Here is a 16762-nt window from a genome sequence, read left to right on the forward strand (position 1 = left end):
TACTGTAAGAAGGGTTCCAGTCGCCATGGTGGAAATTGATACGCCATATTTGAGAGGCACGGTTGAAGCATTATGTGTGCAGGACCCAATCTAAGAGTTAATTGTTGGGAATGTGCCCCGAGCAAGACCACCAGATGACCCGGATCCAGTGTGGAATGTGAGTGGAGCAGTAACAACCAGAGCGCAAGTGAAGAAATCTGGTAAGGTGAAGCCGCTCAAAGTGTGTGATGTAAAGACTGGAGCACATGTAACAAAAGACAAATTAATCGAGATGCAGCAAGCAGACACATCGTTAGAGAATCAGAAGTGAGAGGGCACCATACAACCGAGTTCCAGGTATATGGAGGCTGTTGAGGACTCGTGTTATGGAGATTGCCCATGATTCAATATTTGGTGGACACATGGGGATAAAGAAGACAGAAGACCTGATTGTGACTAGCTTTTATTGGCCTGGGCTACATCAAGATGTTACCAGTTTTTGTAGGTCAGGTGATGTGTGCCAGAAGACTGTTTCAAAGGGATCAGTTGTGAAGGCCCCATTAGGTAAGATGCCTTTAATTGATATGCCATTCAAGCGTGTGGCTATGGATTTGGTTGGACCAATTACACCAGCCAGTGACGGGGGTCATCGATACATCTTAACTATGGTGGACTATGCTACACGGTATCCAGAGGCTGTTCCACTTAAAAATATAGATACAGAGACTGTAGCCGAGGCGTTGATTGACTTTTATAGCCGATTGGGGGTTCCAGAAGAAGTACTAAGTGACATGGGGACTCAGTTTGTGTCAGCATTAAGAGACTGACGTCTACGCCCTATCACCCCATTTGTAATGGACTGGTGGAAAAGTTTAATGGTTCTTTGAAGAAGATGTTAAAGCGGTTGTGCCATGAACAACCAAGGCAATGGCATCGGTATATTAGTGCTTTACTCTTCACATATAGAGAAGTACCACAGGAGTCAACTGGTTTTTCCCCATTTGAGCTGTTATATGGTCGAACAGTTAGAGGCCCAATGAAGATCCTTAAAGAGTTATGGACCGAAGAGAGCGATACTCCTGAGATAGTTAGTAGGAATGAAGAATTCGGGAGCTACTCTGGTGCGGGGAATCAGGAAATTATTGTCAGGTATGGAGGGGGTTGGAAGCTATATAGATGACCTGATAGTTTATTCAAGCTGCTGGGATGAGCATGTTCAAGTATTATCTGAGTTGTTACGAAGACTGGGGGCAGCGAACATAACAGCTAGACCATCCAAGTGTGTTCTGGGTGCAACATCAGTAGAATTCCTGGGTCATGAAATTGGACACAATTGGGTGAGTCCGAGTCACGACAACATGGAAAAAATTCGAGAAGCGCAAGGACCAGCGACCAAGAAAGGTGTCCGATCATTATTTGGGCTGGTCAATTACTACAGAGACCACATCCCCTTATTCGCAACTATTGCAGCGCCCCTGAGTGATCGACTAAAGAAAGGAAAACCCAACAAAGTTGTATGGGAAGAGGCCCAGGAGAAAGCATATAACACTTTGCGGGAATACTTATTGGGCAAACCAATTTTGAAGTTGCCAGACCCACAGAAACCATTTGTGTTGCGGATGGACGCGTCTCAGGTAGGAATTGGAGCAGTACTTATGCAGAATCATGGTGAGAAGCTTCATCCAGTTGCGTATGCAAGTAAGAAGTTATCCGATGCAGAAAAGAAATATTCAGCTGTAGAAAGGGAATGTTTAGCCATTGTATGGGGCGTGAATAAATTTCGCCTATATTTAGCCGGTGTGGAGTTCATTTTGCAGACGGATCATAAACCATTGTCTTACCTGGATAAAGCCAAGTTTGCAAATGACCGAGTGATGACATGGGCGATGACTCTGCAAAGATATAATTATTGTGTTAAGGATATTCCTGGACGGGACAATGTGGTAGCGGACTACCTGAGTAGATTGATGGACTTGGGAATTTTTGAACAGTATAGTAGAATGTTATTCGTTTATGACTGTATTTCATATTTTATTATATTCTACTGTATGTGATTTTCGAATTTTTGTACTCAGAGCTTCATTAAGTTCGATTTGATATATTGTATTGTTGTTTTATTTGAAATTGTTATCGTATTCGTATTATTGACGTCGTTGCTAGTCATGTAATATTATATGTTATAATATTCTTGAGAGGGGAGGCATGTCGCATTTTATCATCGCCGCCAGGGAAGTCTTTTTGTTGCTGTTGCCATTTTGGTATTTGACACCTGTACTATACCAATTACGGTAATATTACGTTGCGTGTGACACAAACATTCCAACGATGACTTGGTGGCACATGTAATATGTATGACAACCATTCAGTTGATTTAAATATGGTCATGTTGGCAAATGGTATAGATTTGTGTCATATTAATTTTATTCAAAATATTAATTTCTGATTTGTCAAAGAAGCAGTGAATGAATAATTAAAAGCAATATATTGGACATGTTTACCTTGCGTATCAATATTGAAAACGCTGTTTAAAATGATGTTTTTATTGCTGACTGTTCATATCGGTGGAATGATTGTTCAGTTATATGGAGTACTCCCTGAAACATGGCTGTCTTACTGTCTTTCATTTTGTTGATGCTTGCCAGACACCTTGAACTGAAAACAACAACTTTGAATATTATTTATACGGAGCGGGTTGGTCTGGTTATCTGCCCATTATTGCACATCAGTTTTCCTATTATCATTTACATAACAGTGGTAGGGTAACGCAATACATTCCAATGACAAGTCAATAAAATATATCCTAAATGTACTTGGATGAGGTTGTAATTGAAATCATAACAATTATTTTGCTACTAAAAACTGCCATACTGTTCGGCTTTTGACAATGCATTCCGTGGCATGGTTAACGCAATACATAATAATAGTCATGTTTCTCCAAAGCATCCAACTGGTTGGGTTACATTTCCAGATAGATGTATCAAATGTTATCAGTTTTGTTTTGTTTAATACTTGTGTTATAACAAGACACGTGTCAATGATATTGGAAATGTCATTCCAAACTAAATATATATACTTTTACATATTACGTAATGGGGTGTTAATCATTTCACTATTATTTTAACACTGTGAATGTAATGGTATTATTGAGTCATAACAAAGATATATATTTCTTTAGATATTAAAAGCACTTTTTACATTATTCTACAAAATGGCTCGCCTTCACAATCATAAATAAGATTTACCAAATTTAAATGAATAATTTAATTAAAAAATCGCAAAGCGATTTCGTCAGTTGGTCTCCCATTCAAGTACTTGCCATTCCCGATGAAGCTTAACACACGCTGAACACTTGACAATAGAGCCATACAGGCATGATGAACTCGACTTTTCACTACACTGTAAATCTTGGAAGCACTTTTATGTTTTTTAGTAAAGCACACCGTTTTAATTGAAAACATACTGTTGTAATTAAAAATATGTATATTATAAAATAGAACACTTGTATTTGCTATCAAAGCAGTAGTGTTTTATTATTTTTAGAAAGGTGTTTTAGGGAGTTATTAAAACACTTTTTGATGAAAATTACGCACATGTAAACAAAAATAATACACTTTTACGGCAACATAAATGTTTTATTAAAGTGTTTATTGACAGAACATTTATGAACTAATTCATCCAACGTTATGCAAGCAGTATTAACAAAATTGAATGAAAAGCTTGGGGACTCGTGAGTAAACATTATGGTATATATGACAATTTGACAATCACCGAGAGTGACGTAATTCAACGCCCAATGAGATGGGTCATGACAATTCTCCAGAAAATAAATTTATGTCAAGCACCAACTAGAAAACGAGACACGTGGTGAATTAGGCATCTCGAGACCTAACGGATTTTATTAATTTGCATTTGGTTAACAGTAGTTATAATTAAAATTACATATGATCATTTTCACATGTGATTTAAATATGTGATTTCTCTCGAAAATTGTTTAATCTGAAACACTCCAGAAAGCAATATCACCAACGATGATTCAACCCGAAACACTAGACTATAAATGTTTCGCAAACTGTTAATTTATAAGACACATTTGTGTTCATGAGAGTAAAACACTAAAACACTTTTCTTCCAAATTGTTAAATTGTTTTATCATGAAACACTACCCAAAACGAACTTGAACAAACACACATGTAATTTTTTAAGGTAAAACACTCGACTATGCATGTTTTATAAGTGTTTTTGTATAAGACATGTACACAATTTTAAAGGTGTAACTAAAACACTTTTTTACAAATTGTTTTATCTTAAAGCACTTCAGAAAACAAATACACATGCAATGTTTCAACCTAAAGCACCCGATTATATACAGGACGCTTTTGTATACTGTCTACGGTTTGTATTTATAATGCACACAGTGCTTATTATCGCAGCATATTTATTGAAAAAATTGCTCACACATGTCACGTTTGTCAGCAAGTCATACTGTGTATGTAGCGATAAATTTACCGATTTTAGTATCTTGCGAGTGTGCATACCATGTACCTGTCTTAAGATGAATAACCGATGGAAATAAACATGCACGGTGTTGTTATCAATGTTCGAGTTAGTAAGCTGGATGACGAAGCGCTAAACAGGCATTAATTACATGTGATCTAATCAATATATTTAATGTCTTTACAGCTCTTATTCTATTGGCGGAGCGTCGGTGCGAATTTGCGCCTACTTTAAACGAGCTCCTCTCAGCTTCTTATAATACATAACCATTCATTTTTTATCTAGAAATTTAATTAATACAATAAATACATAGTGAAAACAAATATTGAACAATAAATCAGATACCTTTCTTAAACGACGGTGGACATTAATTTATGTTGCGTGTTCAAGTTATTGGTAACTTGTCGTGCGCACGCTCATTCCTGATTGCATTATACTATCGGGTTTCTGTGAACAAGTGACATATTCGTTGAAGAAGCAATAACAACTTGAACCGAATGACGTTTGTTTTTCATTTTCTAAGGTAAGAAGGAAACCTGAAGGTAGGATGACATTGTTACTCCGTTACGAAGCGTGTGTAAAGGGTATACTACACTGATATTTGCAGCGGCATCCATTCATTCCTTTTTATTGGGAATAACAGATTAAACTCAAGTTCATGAGTTTGCAGGACCAGAGAATTACATCCATGCCGACATCCCCCAGAAACAAGATCTGAGTTACCAAATAAAATCATAAAAATGTTGCAGGATTGTTGCAGTTCAATTCGTTTGTGGTCATATTTTCGTTAGTTTATAACATCAATAATATTTACATTGTATATCTCTGATTCAAATATTGCATTGCTTCAAACAATATTGATAATTATTTGAACATTACTTACTGCATTTTTTATACTTTTTATACTTTCAGATTTAAAAGAGAATCGGAGCGGACAAGATGCTATATTTGGAATTCATTTGTCCTGTTAATATGGGTTATTGTTAGCTCAGTGCCCTCTATGCGAGAAGAACATTGGTTTAATAAGTAAATATATTTTCAATATACCACACCATCCTTTTAGGGGGGATTTTAGAGTAATGAAAATAAGCAATCAATCCATTTGACAGATAGAAAAGTAAAAGAGGAATGAAATAAAATAGATGTAGTGCATATATTCATAGATGGGAATTGAATGTGAATGGGATCACAATAGATGAAATTAATGATTTTCCTATGTCCCACTGTTTTCCCCCAGGAACTTGATGTGCCCGGAGGCACTGAATTCAAGACAACAATATCACATGGAAAGAGGTTGGGCCTTTTCATTTCGTCAGTGAGGAGAGGGTTCAAAGATGTTATTGTTGGTTTCAGTTAATTACTCATCTGTTTTGAAGTGTCAATGTTCACAAATATTGGGTGTTGTATCTACAGTTTCACGAAAAGTTTGAATTTCAGTAAACACACTTATTCACGAGATTAATAATATATTTTACAACAACTATACATGTCTGTTTTTTAAATGTTACACTCGAACTTACCTTTTATTAATGTTTATATTTAGGAATACATTCCTACTTGATTGTGTGATTTGTTTATCGTTTGTTATGATCACTGTACAATAGTGAAAAGTGCCTCATCATGAAACGCATCATTTGATATATTTTGATTTCCAAAACGATAATGTTAATGGTTTCAATGATGTTATTATCAGTGTAAATACATTTGAAAATGTGTCTCTGTTACGAGCACTATTCAATATCCTGTTTGTGTTTTACTTTTCAAAGTTTTGCGGTGATAAACACTTATTCAATATATATTTCTGGTGGAAACTCTTTTCAAAATTTGTGTCTAGTGAAATCACTTTTCAAAGAGTTGGGATAGTAAACACTTCATTAAATGTCTTCTTTTGATATATTTTTTCTACATGACCAGTTAAAAATGTTCTGTTAATAAATATTAAAAAACATGTTCTTGGTGGTAACACTTTTAAAAAAGTGTTTCTAATGGCACCACTTTAGATAACGTGTTATGGGCAAAAACATACCTGAAATGTTGCAATAAAACTGTTTTCATAATATACACGTCTCACAATTACGTTTTTCACAACTTTGTTCGCTATTTCCAAACATAGTACGGTATAGAAACAATAAAAAGTTTTTCACTCGAATTTTCATTAATTGTTCAAACTTTTAACTGCGGAATCGATAGAACGAGCACTTAGAAAACATTTGCATTCAAATCAACGTTCAATTGTTTTTCACAATTGTGTTTGCTATTGTTTAACATGTTAAGTTGAGATCATTGTACAGTCTGGAAACAAAAATGAGGTTTCTCGCTCGAATTGTCATTAATTTTTCAAACATTTAACTGTGGGTATGAGCACATAAGAAACATTTACATTCAAGTCTGCCAATTTTTTAATAACTTTTGAAAACTTTGCAACAGCATTGCAACATATTAGTGCCACCTTTATCGCCTATAGTTAGCGAGATTTTATTGAAATTACATGAAAAGTTATAAATTCCTTATATTAAGGATATTAAAACATTTTTTATAATATTTTACTAAAGGGTTCACCTTCAAAGTCACAAATCAGATAAACTAAATTGAAATAAAAAAATTAAATGTCTGAAATTTAAGAAAAATCGTTTCACCAGGTGAGTTGGTCAGGTGGTCTTCCATGCAAGTACTTACCACTTCGGCTGAAGCTTAACAATAGACACAAATGATTCAAAATATAAATTTATTTCAATGGTACTGTTTTTGATTGACCTATTACCTCTATTTGCTTCAATAAACCTGTGTCTTTCTCCATCAATCGGCTTATTATTGTTTTAAATATACTTCATTATGTCCTTCTACGAACTTCATAGCTATATTTAGGAAGTGAAATGATCATGAGAAATGTGGATAACCAGCTGCAAACTGTTTTGAATATAGCGACGCGCTAAATAAAATAATACTCTGGTATTCAACTAAATATAGTATAGTAATATGGTAATTTAATAATAGTCTGTCACAAATGATATAGGTAGTCATTCATACGCCACAAGGAAACTATACAGCAGACAAGAGCATCGATGTCTTCCAAGCAAAACTAACATCAACAGGAGGAAATGTGAGTATAAACAATCAACATATTAATGAGCTTGGTACCATAATCTCTAGTTTATATTGTATTTACGTTTTGCATGTTTCTTGTCGCCAAACGATCAATCTATTTATATGTAATATATGTACCGTGGTTTGACTATTTATTGTAATATGATGTAATAAGGAATGTAATAATGTTGTAATCGTTGTAATGTCTGTTTTTTTTTTAATCTAGAAATTTAATGATCTATGTCTCGGCTTATAGTAGGTATATAACATGATTCAACCATATGGGCGTTAACACACACAACAATACTGATAATAATCTAGGCAGAATTCGCTAACCCTACTTCGGCCAAAAATTCACAGAGTGCTTTCCCAGAGATATCGGTAATAGCAGACGAAGACTTCCATTCTATAGCTTTCAAAAGATGCGGACTCAGAGTACATGAAACTAACCGTAATATCACGCTACAAAGTCCGTGTAGAGAATACAATGAATAGCCGACCACACTTACCTTTTAAAACACAGATTTCCAAATACTGATATACTTATGACGTGGAACCACTGCTGGTTAACGTAAATCTCTCAGTCCACCGTCAATACATTAAAAAGCATTATCTGGAAACACGTGCTAGCTGCCACGTCGACATTTAGAATGACCAACAGCTTGGTTGGCAGCGGAAAAAATCGTCGTCGTCGTCGTCTTGCACAAGCAATTATCAGTGACAATACACGTATATACACAATATGTATACATAAAATATACAACACATAAGATGCCTGAACAATGACATTTTTATTACATTTGTTTAAACCTGATATGGCCAGACTTTTATTATCCTTTGTTTCACGAACCCACCGAATGAATAAGAGCCGAAAATGAAATAAAAATAAAATTTTATTTAAGCGTAATTTCTTGTTTCAGTCGACTTGTAAGTGCAAACAATTGCTAAAAAAAATATTTTTATCTTAGTTTTTTTCCGCCCGCCGCATAACAAACCCTAGTTGCATTTTCGTGGGAGTACCATGATCAAAGTACCGAGGTCTCGCGCAGATGAGAAACAAGCTTATACATGGAATAACATTTTATTTCAATTCTTATCTCCGATCAATGATCTCACTTACAATTCTTTGAGAATCACACAAATCTAAGGGGAAAAAAATAATTAATATAATTTTTTCCGCCCTTCTCAAAAAAAGTGCCTTATAAAGACTCGAGAAACAATGAATAAAAAAGTCTGGCCTAATCATGATTTAAGCAAAATGAATGGCCAAATTAGGCGCCTACCATGTTTAACCTGCTATGATTTAAACATCTTTTTATAAGGTGGTCTTTGTTTGTTTCATGTTTCTGTGGATTATAACTTTGTTTCAAACTTGTTTGCTTCTGTACACTCCCGTGTGAAGTCCATCATACTTTCTAAATGACTTCAACTTTCCTAATAATAATATGAGGTTATTACGGAGATACCTCATAGACAGTACAGCGGAAGTATCAACCGACGCACAGGGTTCGAATACATCTTTTGCTTCCAATGATACATCATGGTGTAATGTGACTCAAAGGGGAATTTCGAGGATTACTCGCTTCTGAAGTGTAGGGATAACTTAAGACCTTATAACGGAATACTGAAGTCATTCACACACCCATGTAGTCAGACACAGTCAGTTTCTGGAGTTGAGCTTCGATGTTCTTTAATATCAAGACACGTGAGACACCCCTTGCTAGGTTATCGTAACAATCCGTCAAGACCTGCACCTGGTATGACGTCCCAACCTCCCCCCTATTCCCTTTCCCCCCTCCCCATTTAAGCGTTGGCGAGAAGTCAGTTAATACCTGCTGGCACATGAATTCACACTATGTGGACAAATTGTAATGCAGGAACAAAGAAAATTGAGTCGGCGTGTGTTCCCAAGCCTGCTTCCGTTTTTGCAGTGTGGAGTTAAAATGCCAGCATGATGCAAACATGACAATGGCAATGCCGTAATCCAAAATGTTTAAAACAGAATAAGAGAGCTTCTTTGTGTGGAGTTCAGCCAATGCCCGATGAAAGCCATGTTTATTGTTATTATTAGAGGATGCTTACGCACGTAATCATGGCATATTTGAATTTCGCATTTTCAATGTACCCCGTAAAATATCGCAAAATTACGGCACACTGTAACTTATGGTGTTACGATGAAAAATGTATTATGATAACTGAATGCTTACAATTATGCTCACAGCGGTAGCTGGGTGTATTTCAGTTATACATTAAGACCTTGTCTGAATATAACAAAACCTCTATGTTTTAGTATTTTTTAGTAGGTTGCCTTCACAGTAATAAACACTGTACATGTTTTGAGCTATATACCAGTCTCTGAAATTTGCCGTAAAAGTAACTGTGCCGTGGACAGCAACCCTCATTAACAACTCCTGTGTATATTCTTTTAAGACCAATGTTCGCCTATAACATCTTTTAGACTCCACTTGTCATCTGTATTTCTTTCGAGATATGTCCTTTGAGACTACTGTATGTTATGTAACAGTTCTTCCGCACCCGGCACAATGCGTGTTTCGCTTGCTGGTAATCCCCAACTGTGTACATTAACATAAAATTAGCATATAGTATGACATCATTTTCACCCAGAATACCTGGCGATTCATTTCTACGTAGGCGTACACAACTTTACTTTCATGTTTCACTGCTTTGAAAGTTTAAATTTTCTGCCTTCCGTGTATTTTATCTTAACGAAATACGGGGAAAACACAAATATTTCGTCGGTTTCAGCGACTGTGATATTGATTGGAGTGACATAATGGAAGAAGGACCTCAGTATTTAGATGCAAGATATATGCACGAAGAGAATGTGAAAAAACACAGATTATTCGTCACCACCACTGTCGTCGTGTGTGGCTTCAAGTTGACACCTGGCTACAAACGAGACTGAATTTTTAACTGAAACATACGAATGAAAAACAAAAGGGAATACCAATAGAAGTAATATTTGCCATTTTTGTGGGATATTTTACTGCCAAATAGTACTAACTATATGATATTTTAAGCCGAAATGTGCATATACGACGGTCGATGCAATCGGATACTCTCAGCATAACGGCGACAATAGTCGGTATCCCCATCTTGAAAAGAAAATAAATCTGCCGAGCACATGTACCGAGTAACGTGACATACTGTTATTTAATATGACAACCTCAAAATCGGTTTTGGGTATCCAAAAGCTACAATTAATTCTGTCTTATGTTTTGGTTTCTCCTATTTCTTACGGAATAAACTTATTTTGTTAGCGACACCAAACAGCCATCTTCATTCATACACAACACCTTCGGCAAAATCAGATGCAAAATGAACGACTGGAGTGAACACCTTCCAGGTAATTGTGCACAACGTCAAAAATATTTCAAAACAATTAAATTATCAAATCACAAATTAATAACGACTGTGATTATTTTGGGTTTGGTGACGCGATTTACCAAGGTTGAAAATTCCGTGGTATTATTGCTGTATCGCATACAGTAATAATGAATGAACATAGCTGCCAAAGTTTGAAATCATATTCTTATTCGTTATTTATAATGAATACGGATTTTAAACTACACTTGCCTTTTCACGATACTAATATGATCACACAGGAACTTGCAACTTTAAATAAAATTTGCCGACTTTGCTCAAAAACACGCAATATTTGTAGACGTAACACTGAACAAAAGTGCTTCAAACGAGCTCGAAGAAACTGCTATGACGTCACCGCCGTCTCCCCACGAGCGCAACACATACTTCACACGGGACTCGGGCATATCACACCTTAGAATAATAGAATTCCCGAACCGGATGTTGAGGGACTGTGGATATGTATACGTTGCTACGACACAAAACTACACACATACACCTTTCAACTTCGAAATACGTGTGCGAATACTTGATGTTTCAATAACGTTGATAGGATATAACATACTTGTACATAGTATATGCACGTAAATTACCCTAAATAAAGCATTGAATTTTGTATCTATTTTTTTCAGCACGGAAAGTCATCATGGTACCAACACGCATTATCTTAATTTTAATTGTATTGTTGTCGTCAATCTCCCTACTGGAAGCTTTTTTTTTCAAGATTGATGGCGGTGATGGTATGGGCGACGGCGGAAAACGCTTCAGTATGTTAAATCTCATATCGAGAGGAATGACCGACACCAGTACAAACAACTGAGACTATCCATATACATATGTATTTATGATTCAACTAATGCATTTAAGAATATGTAAATAAAAAAGTTTAGTGTGAATCAATAAACTGTAAAACAGACTTGTCATGTATTACGGTGTCACATACTTTGAAAATGAAAAACAGCCCAATACAAACTCCGTAAGTTAGAACCATACACATATACACTCAGTGGAACTAAAGCAATCGCTTGACTTTCTTATGCAACTCATTTTGGGCAACAACATTAAGTGAACAACCTCATGAAGTGGTACAGGATAGTGGCATCGAGGTAATTCAAAATTATCTTTAATATGCAATGGGTTCGCTTAGAGCTACCGCGAGATCGTTTAGAGCTACCACGAAAAAAACGGAAATCAAAAATGTGATAGCCCAAGTATAATCACGCAAAACTAAGTAATTATCACACTAAACTGGCAAATGGATTCAAAGAAGACCCAAGTGATGGTTATTAGGGGTAACGATGGTGTGCCTACGTAAAAAGTAGGGAAACAGATTATTATCTTCTGTGGTGTAGTCGCTGTGTAAAATTCTTTATTAAGGGTTAGAATTCAGTAGTATGTTTTTAAGATGTCTCGCAATTCAAAACCCATGAATACAGTATACTTATTAAATTGATTTAACAAATTGGAATGGTATAATTTATTTGAACTAATACTACAGTTGTTTACATCAAAATGGCTCTCAAATATTTATAGAGACTTTTATTATCTCAATTTGACAACTTGTAATGGTGGAAATTGTTAAACAGCAGTTATTTACACAAGAATAAATATCAAATACTTTTCGAGACATTTATTTTGCCAATTTAACTTTTAACTTAACTGCTTGTTGTGATATTCAATGAATAAGTACAATCAGACAGTTCAGAAGAATGTATCAACTACTCAGGTCACGCAAGAGACCAAACCTAATTGTCGGTAATGTTTACATATGGGTGATATTCGCATTTGTATTGGCATTATGGTTAGGTTCAGGTCTTGACGAATTAAACTGTATAGTAATTACTACATTAATTATTACCAGTTTATTCTCATGGAGTAACGTTTTTGGATTATATTGGGTACATAATGGGTACAAATAGTAACTAATTTGACATATTTTGACAGCTGCAACACTTATTACCACAATGGGTTTTTTGAACTATATAATTAATACCTATTGGAAGCAAAATTCAGGACAAATCAAAGAGTTGGTTGAGTAAGAGCCTAATATGTTCAAATGTCTTTAAAATATATTTAGATTACTGTCGACATGCATGCTTTAAAATTTTTGCAATTCCACCAATAAATAATCAATTTATCCACGGCATCAATGCAACTGCAAACGTGTGGCAAGTAATAATATATCTTGAATTTGCTATGCGAAAATGCGTAAGATTGCCAGTAAGAAGAGTCGCCATTTTAAAATATACAACTTTTTTCACTAGTCTATCACCTTACCCAGTATAAATTTGATGCGTAATTGGATTACTGGTTTTTAAATTTGATCTTCGTATAACATTTGTTTTGGATTGCTGTCACTGATAACATTTAATATTGAAACACACTTTCACGTTACACTGAAATTCAGGCCGATTGTTCGACAGGTTACTTAAATTGATATCCGCAATTTTTAATTTTCCTTGACAAATAGTAAATAATTTGACATATTATGACCTCTACGAGCTTTAGCAGATAAGACGATAATAAACGGGTATTTACGACTTGCCTAATCACTTCTTCGAACTTTAAACGTTGGAAATTACCCCCATTCCAAGGAGATCCGCTACGATGGACAGAGTTTCACGATACCTTCAGATCCGCAGTTCACGATGATCGACAATTATCAAACGTACAAAAGCTCACATATTTGAGGAGCTTTCTTACCGGCGAAGCCAAACGGACAATCGAAGGGCCTCAGACTACGGACGCCAATTACCTTGCTGCCTTGGATTTATTAACAAACCGCTATGGTCAAAGACAGACGATCATTAATTCGCACATGAGATCGTTCTGGGAATTATCACCGCCTTCGCATACACCAGCCAGCCTCCGCCTATTGAAAGCACGATACGAGGACTGACTGCACTTGGGGAAAATCAGGACAATTACGGTTATCTACTCGTCTCCATAATTATGAACAAATTACCCATCCCAACCCAACAGCAACTTGCGAGAAATCACGAGGAAGAAACGTGGACACTGAACGAATTGAGCCAAGCACTGCGTCGCGAGGTAAGAGTTTTATCAGTGGGAACAAACTCGAACCACGGAGCCGAGTCGCCCAATTCTTCGATTGCTGCGTTCTACACGCAAACAGCCCATCAGAGGGGTGGAGCTTCGCAAGACACCGCAACCATCCGCCAAATCGACGGAAACAATGTCGCCACTGCACGTAACAATCGTGATAGAAGACCGCGTCCGCCTCGGAGAAAGTGTATTTATTGCGACGAGCAACACAACTCGTCTACCTGCACTTCAGTGACAGACACTGCTCAACGAATGAACATTGTCAAACGTAATCAGCTCTGCTTCAATTGCCTTGGAAAACACGCTGTTTCCCAATGTCAATCGAAGTTAACTGCTGTATTTGCAAGAGACGTCATCATTCCTCGCTCCACTACCACAAACAAGACGATGGACAATCTACCTTGAAAACCCCTCATTTCGAACCTCCGACTCCCTCTGTCAGCGTCAATTTTACGCACGCTAGTCAGAAACCTAAAAGCCCGTATTCAGAGGGTCCAATATCCGAATTCCAAGTTAAACGCGTATTGTTGAAAACTGCAGTTATTCCGACATCATACAGAGAAAGAAAACTACAAGCAACCGTTTTATTCGATGAAGGCGCGGATCGATCCTTCATAACGCGTGAATTTGCAGCCAAATTAAACGCCAGAGTGCATGGTACCGAACTATTGATACTAAAGTCGTTCGACAATCCCAATTCGACTTTTCAAGACGTCAACAAAACCACCGTGAATTTAAATACGCGCTACAGAGATACCGTTCCCCTGAATGTGTTATACGTCCGAGAAATATCCAACGGCCTTGCTAATGACATTCCAGCAGACGTTGCTAACCTACCACATTTAGCAAAATTACGCCTCGCACAACAAGTATCAAACGCCACATCTATGAATGTTGACATTTTAATTCTTGCAGATCGCTACTGGGATTTTATTGGCAACAGAATCATTCGGGGTCCTGGACCTACTGCCGTGAGTTCCGCTTTCGGATTTCTACTTTTCGGGCCTGTACGCGGCGGTCTACGATCCACGAACTCCGTTCGAACATTTCACATCACCGCGCAATCAACTGCAGAACGCCTGGACACTTCGATCAACTCCTACTGGGATTTATATAGAAACGGTAGGAATAGGTGATGTGATAAACCAGCCCACGACGAAGCCTACCGCGAATGAACAATTTCAGCAATATTCTGAAAATTGCCTACAAGAAGTAGATGGAAAATTCGTCGCTCAACTACCGTGGAAAACTAATCATGAGCCACTTCCAACAAACTACGAGATGTCCAAGACGCGCACTCGATGCATAGTTGGACAGTTGCCAAGCAACGTGTTGGCCGCGTACGACAAGGTCATTCATGACCAGCTGAGTAAGAATTATATTGAACCCGTACACGTGGATGATGTAAACAAAGGACATTACTTACCACATCGAGCAGTTAAACGCCCCGAATCCGCGTCCTCTCCGATACGCATCGTTTATGACTGTTCGGCAAAACTTGGAAACCATTTCCCTTCGTTGAATAACTGCCTGGATACCGGCCCTCCGCTCCTTAATGATCTCACCGCCATACTTCTGCGGTTTCAAACCCAGTCGCACTCGTCAGCGACATTGAGAAGGCGTTCTTACAGATCAGGCTCGCCAAAGATGATAAACAATACAGCTGTTGAACTTACTCCTGACACAACGCAATCTATACGGCCACGAAGGCAATCCTTTGTTGAAGCTCAACGTAAACCCACAACCCATTAATGGATTACTTACTGTCCTTTGGATTAATTGCTACCTTCCTGTCTCAAGTAACGTTTGACATTATTTCGAATAGCAACAATGCTATTGACTTTCATTTCATGATGATGAACGCATCATTGACCATAGTTGCATAATACCTACCTTGTTATTCCACTGTGTTCTATGCATGTTATCTTCGGTGATTATTATCACAAGACATCGAATAATTGAGACATCATTTCATTGATTAACATTCTTTATTGAGATTAGCATTTTTTATTGAGATCAATAATATATCAAGGTATCTTTTTCGCCGCCCCCAAGTATGTCGATGAGAGGGAGAATAATCCACTATTATTTCCCTAATTATTACTGTGATAGTCGTTTGTATTATTGATTCAATATTATTCAATTGTGTTTCAGTTTATTCTTGTATTGTTATTGTGTTTATTCAATTCAACCGTCTTTATTGCATGTTTATCTCGAAGAGAACAAGCACAAATAATGATAGCAGACGCCATTTCAAATGCTATTCTCTTATTAGCCAATCATAGGTCATAGCACTATGAACCAATCAGCACCAAGCCCGCTAAAATTTGTTACGGTGGCTGATCCTACCGAGCCTATAAAAGGCCTGAATACTTGTTTTAGCGCGCGAGTACATGTAACCTTTTCCAGTGACGAGATAATAAAAGCAGTTTCTTGATATCGTTTATTTGTTTCCTGTTCTTTTGATCGACCGTCCCTTGTTTTACGCGCCTTGAACTTTACGCTCGTTAGGGTTGAGATAAGTTTGAAACCCTACTCTCAATTCCCCCCACAAAACGATAAGTCTCGATAAAACTTCATAGGTCACACTTCCATGTAAATTTGCCAATTTTGCAATAACTTTTCACAACTTTAAAAGCAGTTTGTTTATCATTTTACGCTTTGATAGTGGTATAATCTTTTGATAGAAGTGATTTTTCATAAAATTTGCTCATTTTTATCAATATTTCTAACTGTGAAGTCGATATAACAATGA

General features: G+C 36.8%; 1 long non-coding RNA gene across 1 annotated transcript; it reads left to right on the plus strand.

Moving 5' to 3' along the window:
• The first annotated feature begins 7351 nt into the window (after positions 1 to 7351).
• Positions 7352 to 11857, plus strand: LOC146745471 (uncharacterized). Its single transcript, XR_014929480.1, has 2 exons — positions 7352 to 7573; positions 11574 to 11857. It is a non-coding gene; the product is annotated as an uncharacterized LOC146745471 (long non-coding RNA).
• Positions 11858 to 16762: the final 4905 nt, after the last annotated feature.

The sequence above is a fragment of the Saccoglossus kowalevskii genome, chromosome 5, assembly GCF_978046115.1.
Source record: "Saccoglossus kowalevskii chromosome 5, keSacKowa6.1, whole genome shotgun sequence".
Lineage (NCBI taxonomy): Eukaryota > Metazoa > Hemichordata > Enteropneusta > Harrimaniidae > Saccoglossus > Saccoglossus kowalevskii.